This window comes from Engystomops pustulosus, chromosome 10, assembly GCF_040894005.1.
Source record: "Engystomops pustulosus chromosome 10, aEngPut4.maternal, whole genome shotgun sequence".
NCBI lineage: Eukaryota > Metazoa > Chordata > Amphibia > Anura > Leptodactylidae > Engystomops > Engystomops pustulosus.
Window position 1 is genome coordinate 95,134,162 of NC_092420.1, and position 13,305 is coordinate 95,147,466.

The window sequence follows — 13,305 nt, forward strand, 5'->3', positions numbered from 1 at the left end:
TGCCGCCATCATGAGTGATTGAGTTAGACGGCTTTTTTCTTACTATTTCCCTTCCCCCGACTCTCCTCTGAAGATGATGCCTTTTCCCTTTTCCCTTCAGAATTGGGGCAACTTCTTTTTAACGAAATTGAGGTGTCCATGTTATTACTGGCCCCCAAGGACCCACCCGGACCACCCTCTCCTTCGTCCTTGTCTCCTGACTCTGAGTCAGTCTCCCACTCTGAGGACCCAGCATCCCCAGAGGATAGAGACTCGGCGCCCCCTGCAGGCTGCTCCGCCGCCACCTCCAAAACCCCACCCTCAGCCTCTCCTTCCGAGGAGGCGATCTCATCGAGGGTGAGGAACCGGTTGGAAAGCTCAACCAGAGGGGAGGAAGTTTTCCCTTCCTTAGGTACCTTAGATACGCCGCGTTTTTTCTTTTTCTGCTTGCGCTTATTTTCTAGCCAAATCCTGTTATCCTCATCCATACTCTCATAATGGGAGGACGTGGAGGACATGGCACCTTTCTCGCGCTCCATCCTCCTGACCTCCTCATCCAACTCATCATCCCTCAGGGCCTCAGTAGCATGACCAGCCTCTGAGGAAGGACCAAGGGTCACCCCAGCAACCTGAGGCTTCCCCAGTTCTCTCCCTTTTTGTCTGGCTTCAAGCCGCCTCAACTGAGAAGGTGACTTATTCTTGCTTTTCTTCACAGGCCCCTCAGCTCCTCCACCTCTGCTGGTACCTTCCCCAGCAGAAGCAACCTCATGGCTCTCCTCCACTGGGGTCACAACCGCATTGGCAAAGGAGCGAGGACAACGGCTGAAAGGGTGACCGAGCTCACCACACAGGTTACACCTAATGTCCTTACAGGATGCAGCGAGATGACCTAGCCCACCACACAAAGCGCACTTCTGCACTTGGCAGCTGGCGCTAAAGTGTGTGGGGTCACCGCACCTGTGACAGACCTTCGGCTGCCCCTGGTAGAAAATCAGGATTCTGTCCCGCCCAAGAAAGGCTGAAGAGGGAATGTGGGCGACTGTGCCGCCTGAACACTTCAACTTCATCATGAAGGTCCAGGCCCCAGACCAAATGCCAAATTCATCACGGTTTTTCTGAGGTACCTGTACAACCTCACCATAACGACTGAGCCACGTCATGATGTCCATGCAAGAAAGTGACTCGTTACGGGTCAAAACGGTCACCTTCTTGACTGTGTTTTGGCGAGACACTGCTTGCACAGCAAAGTCTCGCCAGCCAGGCTCGTTCTTTGCCAGCTCATAATTCGACCAGAAGAGCTCTAAGCCCTCCGGCCGGACAAAGCTGACATCGAACTCCGGAGTACCATAAGGATGTATCAGGGCAAAGATGTCACTAGCCCTGAAGTTCATCTTCAGGAGGAGCTCCACCACCCTTGACCTGGGTGGGCATGCGTCACTGCCCCTCCAGCGAAGACGAACCACATTCCTACGGGAAGCTCCGGGCCCGGTTGTGGGTAAAGACCATACAGTCTCTCCCCCCCTTTTCTCTTGGAAGGCTGCCAGGCCATGCCTCTCTGTCCAGAAGGACAGATCAACCTCTCTCCCCTCTACATTGATTGACTTTTCCCCTCTCCTGAGAGCCTCCAGAAGACGCCTTTGCAAAACGCTGTTCCCAGAGCCAGGAGACAAGGAGTTAACCCCACTTGCCCCAGCGGTGACACTCGCATAGCTCCTTATGGGAGCGGCCACCACTGGGGGTGCAGATGGATCAGCACAAACCACATGATTAACCCCCTCACCACCATCCACCACTCCCACACTCACCACACTATGTACATTACTGCCTCGCTTCCCTCGCTTCCTTGCATCACTCACACCAGCTGGGCCAGGAGGACCTGGGGTTGCCTCAGCGTCACTGGGCACTGGGGGTAGAGCCACCTCCATAGCTGATTCAGCCTGAGAAGAGGCAGCTCCAACCCCGATCTTACTTGTGCCCTCTGCCTCATTGGCATTAACCCCTTGTTGTCCCACAGTTTTTTTAAGGTTGGAGCATCGCTGCTCGCTGGATGAAAGAGGCCTCCTGTCTTTATTTACTCCGGACAGTCTCTTTGTGCCATCTCCAGGGTCAGATGAGCCAATACAAAATAAAACCTTTCCTGCGCCCTTTCCCGCAGGCTGCACAGGGCGCTTGGGAGGCGCCGCACCACAAGCCCCAGCAGCCCCATCACACTGCCGCTGCTCACCGGAGCTAGATGCAGCCACAGCGCTAGGGGCCACAGGAGCCACCGTCCCTGGCACCGGGCCACCCCCCCCTCCCACTGGGGGGCAGCGCACAGTACCAGGACCTGCTGGATCGCCCTCACTGTCCGGCCTTTCAGCCGATGCCTTCCCTGCACCATCCTTGCTACTACAAACAAGGCTGGTGCTCTGCGCCATGATGGAACGTGGCTTTGCACTCTCCCCGCACCCTGGCACCGAGTCCACTGCAGGATTCGTGCTGGGCTGGGCAACGGGGCCTACACGACAGGCTGGCACTGCTGCCCGCCCGGAGGGAACAGGGAGGGGACGAAACACCAGATTCACCTCCTGAGACGCCTTGGTCTTCCTGGCTCTCTTCTTTCTCTTTAGGTCGTCATCTGGCATATCATCGCCGAAGGAAAAGTTCTGGAGGTGAACTGGGGACTCAAGCTGACGGATCTGAGCCATTAGCGCCCCCCCCTGGCCGCTGTCATCACTTTCCTCCTCCAGGTTGGCAGAGCCGCAGCCTGATGGTAATGGCGCTTGCTCTGCAGGCAGCCTGTCGTGCGAGGCCTGCTGGTGTTGGCGCAGGCCACCAGACGGACACGGCTGGTCTTCCTCATCCTCCTCATCATCGCCATCATCCGCCTGGATCTCAAGCCCCGTTTGCTTTCTCAGCTGCTCCTGGCGCATTTCCTCAAACCGGGCGTCGTTTTCCAACTTTTCGCGGAACGGACCGCTGTGCTCGCGGATAAGATGACGCTTCTCCTGCAGAGCGGTGACCTCGGCTTTTAGTCTGTCTATGGTGGTAAGAAGATCAGACTTTTTCTTTCTCTGCGTAGCCACCCCCGCTAGGGCCAAGGTCTCCCTTATCTCCTCCTGGAGCCTCCTCAGCGCTTTTCCAGCTTCCTCGTACTCACGGAGGTGCTCAGCAATCCGGGAGCCATAGATGGTAGCAGACTCCCGGGCCTTAAGATCACCCCATGCCTTTTGCACACCTCCGTGAGCACCCAGCTTTTCAGCTGAACCACCCAGCTTTCCCGCACAGTCACTCAGCTTTCCAGGAGGAGCACTCAGGCTGATGTTACTTGCCTTGATCTTCTGTGATCTGGAGACCTTGCAGCTTCCCTGGGTCTTGGGGGTGGCAGCCGAGGTCACATCGCTGCGTCCTTGGCTCCGGGCAGATCTTCTTACCCCCTCCGCTTTGGCCGGCAACTGGCTTCTCCTGCCCCCCGCCGGCCTGGTCCGGGAGGCAGAAGCCTGGGATTTTCCTGGCTCACTCATCCCAGAAACCTACTCCCTCCCTGGGGAGGAGAGAGCAGGCCTGGGTGGATTGGTCTTCCACCAGGTGGTGCAGGAGCTCAGTCACAGACAACCACACCCGTCAGCAGTTCACAGCAGAATGATCCAGCACGAACTATTCTGCTGCTGGTGCAGTCACTGTGTACATACATGACATTACTTATCCTGTACTGATACTGAGTTACATCCTGTATTATACCCCAGAGCTGCACTCACTATTCTGCTGCTGGTGCAGTCACTGTGTACATACATGGCATTACTTATCCTGTACTGATACTGAGTTACATCCTGTATTATACCCCAGAGCTGCACTCACTATTCTGCTGCTGGTGCAATCACTGTGTACATACATGACATTACTTATCCTGTACTGATCCTGAGTTACATCCTGTATTATACCCCAGAGCTGCACTCACTATTCTGCTGCTGGTGTAGTCACTGCGTACATACATGACATTACTTATCCTGTACTGATCCTGAGTTACATCCTGTATTATACACCAGAGATGCACTCACTATTCTGCTGCTGGTGCAGTCACTGTGTAAATACATGACATTACTTATCCTGTACTGATCCTGTACTGATCCTGAGTTACATCCTGTATTATACTCCAGAGCTGCACTCACTATTCTGCTGCTGCTGCAGTCCCTGTGTACATACATGACATTACTTATATTATTTGGGGCAGTTAGTTGTTATTTCCCAGGGTCTGTGATGTTCCCTGTAGTGGTGGCGTCTGTGGTCAGGTTGGTGTCAGAGCGTTCTCCAGTCATCAGGTACAGCAGGTTCCACATTTCGCATACAGAAGCACCTTTGTGTGACTCCTGGGAAAGGGAAGGGGTTGGCAGCGGAGCTGTGAGAAAAGTCTCACTTTGCGATTTTTGTGGTTTTGGCTCCTGAGAGAAATCATTAGGAGGAATTTCAATAACATAAACCGGAGGATAAGCTATGGGACTGGAGCAGGACCCCCAAAATAACAGAGAGCCCCTACACTGTGGCCAAGTCTCACACATCTGAGTGCATTCTGCTTTGTAGAATCCCAACATTGTCATAATTTTGCCTACAGCGCCTCCACAGGGAAAGTAAAATATTGCACTCTACAGGGAAATCAGTGAGAAAGTGATAATCACAATTCTGTCCAATAGATGAGGGTCCTGAATGGCAGAGAGACCCCCTATTCTAACTTTGAGATTCCTTCAAAGGAATATGTCAGTAGGTGTGATCCTTTGTGAATATTGTGAGTAGCAGCGAGATTGTGAAATATGGATTTATACTCCAGAATTATAGCTTCTCCAGGTGCACTGGGGATGTGTCCTCACACTGCTGTGCTCTCTGTTCTCTGCAGCCAGAATTATGTATTGTCCCTGGAGAGATGAGTAATCAGATCTTTGTGTATGTTGTTAGTAGCAGCAGGACTGTGATATTTTACTTTGTATTCCAGGATTGTAGCTTCTCCAGGTGCACTTGGGGCGTGTCCTCACACTGCTGTGCTCTGTGCAATCAGTGCTATGTATTGTCCCTGAAGAGTTGCGTAATCAGACCTTTGTGTATGTTGTTAGTAGCAGCAGGACTGTGAAATATGGATTTATGCTCCAGAATTTTAGCTTCTCCAGATGCACTGAGCTCTCTGCAGCCAGTGTTACGTATTGTCCATGGAGAGATGTGTAATCAGACCTTTGTGTATGTTGTTAGTAGCAGCAGGACTGTGATATATGACTTTATGTTCCAGGATTGTAGCTTTTCCATGTGCACTGAGGGTGTGTCCTCACACTGCTGTGCTCTGTGCTCTCTGCAGCCAGTGTTATGTATTGTCCTTAGAGAGATGTGTAATCAGACCTTTGTGTATGTTGTTAGTAGCAGCAGGACTATGAAATAAGGATTTATTCTCCAGGATTGCTGCTTCTCCAAGTGCACTGTTGTCACACTGCTGTGTGCTTTTAGCCTTGTGCATGGATTTGCTCCACTACTCTTCCCCTCTGAGTAAATCTTGAAGACGGCTTAGGGTTGAATGCTGCAGCCATCACTCAGAGTAGAGAGGAGGGACTGTTGATCAGCTAAGAGTTCAGTAGTGTGAGCAGGAGATAAGCCGATGCTATCCACAGGGACATGAGCTGTGACATCTTCATATCTTGTAATAACAGCCGGGATTGGAGACAGTGACTGTGGTTACATAGTGGCAGGGGGGATCTGTAAGGGGTAAACGGGGCAGATCTTGTATTTCTTGGCTCCTAAACAAACTTATGTCTATCAGTCTGTTGCCCCCTGTAGTGGCCCCTGAGAGTGTCACTGCAGCCCCTCCTGATTTCTGGGGCCACACTCTATCACCCCTTGTATGTGTGGCTCAGCTATCCATCTGCTGTGCCCCCCGCAGTTGTGCGGCCCCTGGGTCGCTCCTGCCAGGTCTGGCTGTGTATAGACAGGTGTCGGACCCTCACCCCTGGCTCCGGATTTTGGAGGGTTCTATTAATAGTTCTGGCTGTTTGCTCTGTCTTATACATTTCCAGTCTCTCTTTCTATCTTGGATCCAGCGCCGGCCAGATCTTGTTTTGTGACTGTGAGAACTCGGTGTCTGAGTTTTGACAGCGGCTGGGAAACACCAAGACCCCTGCCAAGTCCGGAGCCGGGATGTTGGGTATAGACTGGTGCCAGCGCGGTGTGTGCGCTCCTCACATCCATCGGCGGGTGCAGACAGGGCAGGAAACACAAGCTGGCGCACAGTGTTCTTGTAACGGGAGAGCCGGACAAACCCACCAGTGTATCGTCTTCCAGGCCTCCGGACTGATAGCAGGTGCCATGTGCAGCTCCGAGACCAGGAGCCGAGGAGAAGCAGATTTATCCACCAGATAAATTCAATAAATAAGAGCCCATGAGTGAGCATGCTCCATACTGGAATATATGAGTGGGCATGCTCCATACTGGAATATATGAGTGGGCATGCTCCATACTGGAATATATGAGTGGGCATGCTCCATACTGGAATATATGAGTGGGCATGCTCCATACTGGAATATATGAGTGGGCATGCTCCATACTGGAATATATGAGTGTGCATGCTCCATACTGGAATATATGAGTGTGCATGCTCCATACTGGAATATATGAGTGTGCATGCTCCATACTGGAATATATGAGTGTGCATGCTCCATACTGGAATATATGAGTGGGCATGCTCCATACTGGAATATATGAGTGGGCATGCTCCATACTGGAATATATGAGTGTGCATGCTCCATACTGGAATATATGAGTGGGCATGCTCCATACTGGAATATATGAGTGGGCATGCTCCATACTGGAATATATGAGTGGGCATGCTCCATACTGGAATATATGAGTGGGCATGCTCCATACTGGAATATATGAGTGGGCATGCTCCATACTGGAATATATGAGTGGGCATGCTCCATACTGGAATATATGAGTGGGCATGCTCCATACTGGAATATATGAGTGTGCATGCTCCATACTGGAATATATGAGTGGGCATGCTCCATACTGGAATATATGAGTGGGCATGCTCCATACTGGAATATATGAGTGTGCATGCTCCATACTGGAATATATGAGTGGGCATGCTCCATACTGGAATATATGAGTGGGCATGCTCCATACTGGAATATATGAGTGGGCATGCTCCATACTGGAATATATGAGTGGGCATGCTCCATACTGGAATATATGAGTGGGCATGCTCCATACTCGAAAACATGAGTGAGCATGCTCCATACTTAAATACATAAGTGGGTATGCTCCATACGAGACTACATGAGTGGGCATGCTCCATACTGGAATATATGAGTGTGCATGCTCCATACTGGAATATATGAGTGTGCATGCTCCATACTGGAATATATGAGTGGGCATGCTCCATACTGGAATATATGAGTGGGCATGCTCCATACTGGAATATATGAGTGTGCATGCTCCATACTGGAATATATGAGTGGGCATGCTCCATACTGGAATATATGAGTTGGCATGCTTCATACGAGACTACATGAGTGGGCATGCTCCATACTCGAAAACATGAGTGAGCATGCTCCATACTTAAATACATGAGTTGGCATGCTTCATACGAGACTACATGAGTGAGCATGCTCCATACTGGAATATATGAGTTGGCATGCTTCATACAAGACTACATGAGTGGGCATGCTCTATAAAAGAACACTTGAGTGAGCATGCTCCATACAAGAATACTTATGTAGGCATGCTCCATACAAGAATACTTGAGTGGACCTGCTCTATAAATGTACTTTTCTTTAAAGAGCCTTGAACCTAAGGGCACCTTCATCTTTTTTGGCAATGCACCCTAAAAGAAACCTATAGAGAATCATAGAGTGGGCATGCTCCCCAGTGACCATGCTTCCTGAAATGGTCCATTTACAAACACACTCTCATAAAGAGTAATTTATTGGACATGCTCTAAAAAAAAAAAAAAAAACATTTCGCGTCAGGAAGCATTGTGAAATTTAGTTGGGCATGTTGATTTAGAAACTCCTTGAATCGGTAAGTTCCCAAACACAGGGGAGGACTGGGAAATTCCCCCCAAAATTGCATTAGCGGCTATGCGACTTATGAATGATCACATGACTATAAAGAGTCATTTAGAGGGCGGGCTCCCCAAGCAAATCCTTGAGTGGTCCCTAAAAAAAGTTATTTTGTAGATGTGCTCCCTAAAAATAGACATTAAATTGACATGGTTGTTAGAAGAGTCCTTGAAGGGCGCGCTTCTGTAGACAAGCCTAGACTGGGCATGCTCCTTAAAGGAAACCTACCATGAGGAATCTACCATCGGGGGTAGATCCTCCTGCTGCCTCTGCCCTAATCTGTAGTTTAATAATCCTGGGATCTAACTTGTTAAAAACTTTATTTTAGTAATATGTAAATTAACTGCAGAGGCGACACAAAATTCTGCACATAAAGGGGCGTTCCGGTGCTCAGTTTGGACCATGCGCCACATTTATCAAGCAAAGTCCAACAGAAATGTTTGGGACACTTTGGGGCACATTTACTAAGGGTCTGAACGCCAAATTTTTGTTGGATTTTGCAGTTTTTTTCTGATTTGCACTGAATTGCCCCGGGTTTTTGGTGCACGCGATCGGATTGTGGTGCACCGGCGCCGGCTTGCATGCGACACAAATCGGGGGTGTTGCCATCGGACAACCCGACTGATTCGGACAAACCGCAGAATTTAAAAAGCTAATTGTGTCGCAAGATCAGCACTTACATGCACCAGGAAGAAGGAGGTGAACTCCGGGGACCTGAGCGGGGGAAGCGACACTTGCAGGAAATTGGACGCACGATCTAAGTGAATCGCGGCAGACCCGAATCCTCGGTGGACAACGCACAGCGGGGATTGCGACGGGACGGGTAAGTTGGGGCCCTCTGTCAGGGCAGTGCAGGGGGCGCCAGATTTATGAAGAAACTGCACCAGAAATCCTGAATCTGACGCCCCCTAAACACTACACAGGACACTGCACATAGTACACACTGCACTGTTTTTTATAAAGGTGCCCCATGGTCCATAAACACTGGTTATGCTCACTGTCAGCACCCTCCCAGGAGTGTTCATTGTTGGACATGCTCCCTCAGGGGGATCTTGAGTGGGCATGCTCCTTACATATGATATTGTGAGAATGCTTCCTATAAGCGTGGGTGAGTGGATTTGCTTTTTCAGTTGGATAACCCTGCTATGCCTTGTAGTCCAGTGCTGTGTATTATCCCTGCTGGGCTGGAGCAGTAAAAGGATCACATAAGTTACAGTATAAGGCTAAATTCACACTGCCGTGAGCCCGCCGCACCGTAGCACGGCGGGCACACGGCAGCGCGGGGAGAGGAGGAGGAGGTGAGCGCCGCTCACCCCGCCCCTCTCCATAGCGATCTATGGCCGCGGCGCCGTAATACGGGAAAAGACAGGACATGTCCAATCTTTTCCCGGGCTACGGAGCGGTACGGTGCCGCTTGTGTGTTGCACCGTACCGCTCCCGTAGGGCGCCGCAAGCCCATAGAAGTGTATGGGGGACGTATATCGGCTGTATATACGTCGGCCGTATATACGTCCCCCATACTGTAGTGTGAATGTAGCCTAAGACTCTTTCTTATTGGCTGTTAAGTACTTAGTTGAAAGCATCAGGTGCCAGAATTTTGATGGTGCCCACTCCCCGAGTAGTGCAGGGGGCACCAGATACATGAAGACTGGGCGCCACAATCCATGAATCTGGCGCCCCTGCACACTACACAGGATACTGCACAGAATACAGACTGCACCAGTTTTGATAAATGTGGCCCATTTGGTTCTTTTACGCTGTAAGATCCTGCACTGAATCCGGAGGTTCTTGCACTGATCCAGAAATGAGTCATGGATTGTAACTGGAAGAGGTCAGCGCTCACATTCTCATTTCTGGAAGATCTTTCTATGCGGCACATGACGCATCCAGTGTTTCTGGAGATTTTATTACAAGATGCCACGTGAAAGTCTTGGCAGGAGCCTCCGGCTTCAAAATAAAAACATGTTTTTTTACGATGGGGGGGGGGGGGGTCGGGAAGCTTCTGAGAATTACCAGCAAAGGCTTCTGTGTAACTTGGCTCCTGGATGATTGCAGGACGCAGGGTTTGGTCTTTGTCTTGTCCAGAGAAGACTGGGAGCTATTATCTATGATTGGGAGTCACAGGTTGCTTTCTCCTCCATTCACATCCAAAGCTGCACCTAAAAATAATTCTGCTGCTTTCCTGATACCGATATGATCAGATGGCAAATATAAAATATGGATCAACTTTAACCTCGTAACTGAAATAAAGAGTTATTTTTTGGAAGCTGCTCTGGATGTGACTAGAGAACAGAGTCACTACAAAAGTATATCAAAATATTGTACAGTGGAATGCCGTCCTCACGGTAGTGGATGAAAGGACTATATTCACAGCGCTTCTCCGATCCAATAGAATAGTTTTTATTTAAATATATAAAATCAATATTGATAAAGTATCAGACAACGCGTTTCGCGTCCTACTGCATGGACGCTTCCTCAGGTCTTAGCGTCCATGCAGTAGGACGCGAAACGCGTTGTCTGATACTTTATCAATATTGATTTTATATATTTAAATAAAAACTATTCTATTGGATCGGAGAAGCGCTGTGAATATAGTCCTTTCATCCACTACCGTGAGGACGGCATTCCACTCCAGCCTTTTGGACACCATATGCCTTCTATCCGGTGTTTCCCAACCGGCAAGGACTAGGCTGCACCCGATGTGTGATTCTACAGTATTGTGCCTGGTTGCACAACGCACTAAGGTGAGCTCAATTTAACACAATTTCTTACAATATTTGTTTTAGAATTTATTACACCAGGGAGCGCTTTTTTACCCCTTTCTCTAGCAATATTGTTTAGTGTGGATGATGTAGGAAACAAGGTCATATCGCAGCTGAATGTCATTGTTACCCCCACACATCAGCCTCAGATAGTGAGAGATGGGCAACATTGTAACCAACATCCTTCAATGTTTAGATGTGTAATAGGATATTATGACATCACAGGACATTGGAAAATGATATCACACATTGTTACAACATCACAAGACATAGTACAACATAGAGAGATTGCATTGTAAACCACAATGACATCACATCACTATGACATCACAAAACATTATGACATCACAGGGAATTCACTGTATAACATCCTGTGACATCATCACATAATACATAATAGTGTGCAGAGGATCATGTGTCTTCTCTATGAAGTTACCAGTGACAATGTAACAGTCGCCAGTCACATGACCATTATCTGTATGTTACATTGTTACTTTATTTTCACCTATTATCAAAACAAGTTCCCCTGGTTTCTTATAGTCATACTGGGATTTCCTGCTATGAGAGAGGCAGAGAGAGCTGCTGACCTTATATCGCTGGCCAGAAGACTAATATTTCAGCAGATGTCTCCGTAGTTTTCATCATTGCTATTTCTGTGTATTCGTGTATCTTATGTAGTTTATCCCAGTAATGTAAACAGTTCCGACTTCGATATCCAATGTAAAGTTTACATCCCGGACTGGTTAATAATCCGCTCACATCCATGTTTATATCTGAGGCCGTCTCTCTGATTACATCTCATTGTGCTTCTTGTCAGAGGATTTTCAGAATAGCCGAGCTTAGCACAAATCAATCTGTTAGTGCCCAACACTAACCTTCCCCCCCGGCGCACCAGCCGTATATATTACGATACAGCATCGGACCTGTAGAGGAGAGAGGCCAACATGGGAACCGAGGGCGATACAAGGGGACGACAAGTTATCTGCCATCATACTGCAGTTTGTTACATTGTGTCACATCAATACAACAGACAGGAAGTAAACGTATCAATCCTAAAAAAGCAACAAAACTGCTAAAATACAAAATAGTGAATACTCACCTGTCCAGTATCCCCCAAGCCCTGATCCCACAGTCATTATTACTTCCCTGCATCCACATGAGTCCTGCAACAAGCACTGGCCTCATCGGCAAAATTGTGACTTCATTAAAGGGATCTGTCAGCACACCTTTCTCTATGTTGATAGTAGCAACAGGACTGTGAAATATGGCTTTATATTTCAGGATTGCAGCTTCACCAAGTGCACTATGGGTGTGTCTTCACACTGCTGTGCTCTAAGCAGGCAGTGATAGCCATTGACCCTGGAGAGATGATTAATCATCCCTGGGTGTATGTTGTTAGTAGCAGCAGGACTGTGAAATATAGATTTATATTCCAAGATTGCAGCTTTTTCAAATGCACTTTGGATTTGTCTTTACACTGCTGTGCTCTGTGCTCTCTGCTGGCAGTCATAGTTATTGACCCTGGAGAGATGAGTAATCATCCCAGTGGGGATGTTGTAAGTAGCAGCAGGACTGTAAAATATAGATTTATATTCCAGGATTGCAGCTTCACCAAGTTCTCTTTGGGAGGGTCTTGACACTGCTGTGATCTGTGCTCTCTATATAGATTTATATTCTAGGATTGTAGCTCCACATGCACTGGGGGTGTCCAAACACTGCACCCCATCCTCTTCTCCTTTACCTACTGATATTCAGCCAGAGGCTTTTACTAAATCCCAAGGGAAGTAACTGTCAAGCAGCTCAGTGTAGAGAGCTCAGAGCACAGCAGTGTGAGGACACACTACAATCCAGTTGTCACAGTCTGGTCTTCATGCTGATCCTTCCCTGTGCAGAAAACTTCCAGACATAAGTGGAAAGAAGTGTCCGGTGTAATGTCTTACAGATGGCACCAGGCAGAGCCTACAAGGATTTCATGCCTGGCGGTAAATGAACTGCCGGAGGACGGTCTGTTTATCGTCAGGGAGGATGCTTCATGTCGCAGGACCTTTGTTACAGTGTATCTGCGAAGTTATGCTCTGGTTGTTGTATATATGAGCACTGGATATACAATGAGTTACAGTATAACATGGGGTGGGGGATGAATATGATGTGATGATGATGGAGGGTCTGGCATCCATTGCTCGTAGACTCCACAAACAAACATTGGGGGATTAAGAATGTTATGTAGAAGGACCCCACGATCATAGCACCCAGGATCAATGCATCTTGTCTTTAGGGGGGCCCTTTTGATCTCTGGGGCCCCATTTTGGGCAAAAGTTCTCATGGCATAGAAGTTACACATACAGTAAATCTGGTTACTGCCACATAGTAAAGCCACAACTCACAGGAAATGACATCACAGCCCCACCCCTGATTACATATCTAAACCCACCCCCGAGGAGCAGGGCAGACAGTCCATTATTATATATTATCATTTGGGTTACATTTTTCTG

General features: G+C 48.6%; 1 protein-coding gene across 6 annotated transcripts in view; it reads left to right on the top strand.

Moving 5' to 3' along the window:
* Positions 1–13,305, top strand: part of FGGY (FGGY carbohydrate kinase domain containing) — a 356,370-nt gene that overhangs the window by 291,135 nt on the left and 51,930 nt on the right. The window lies entirely within an intron of this gene.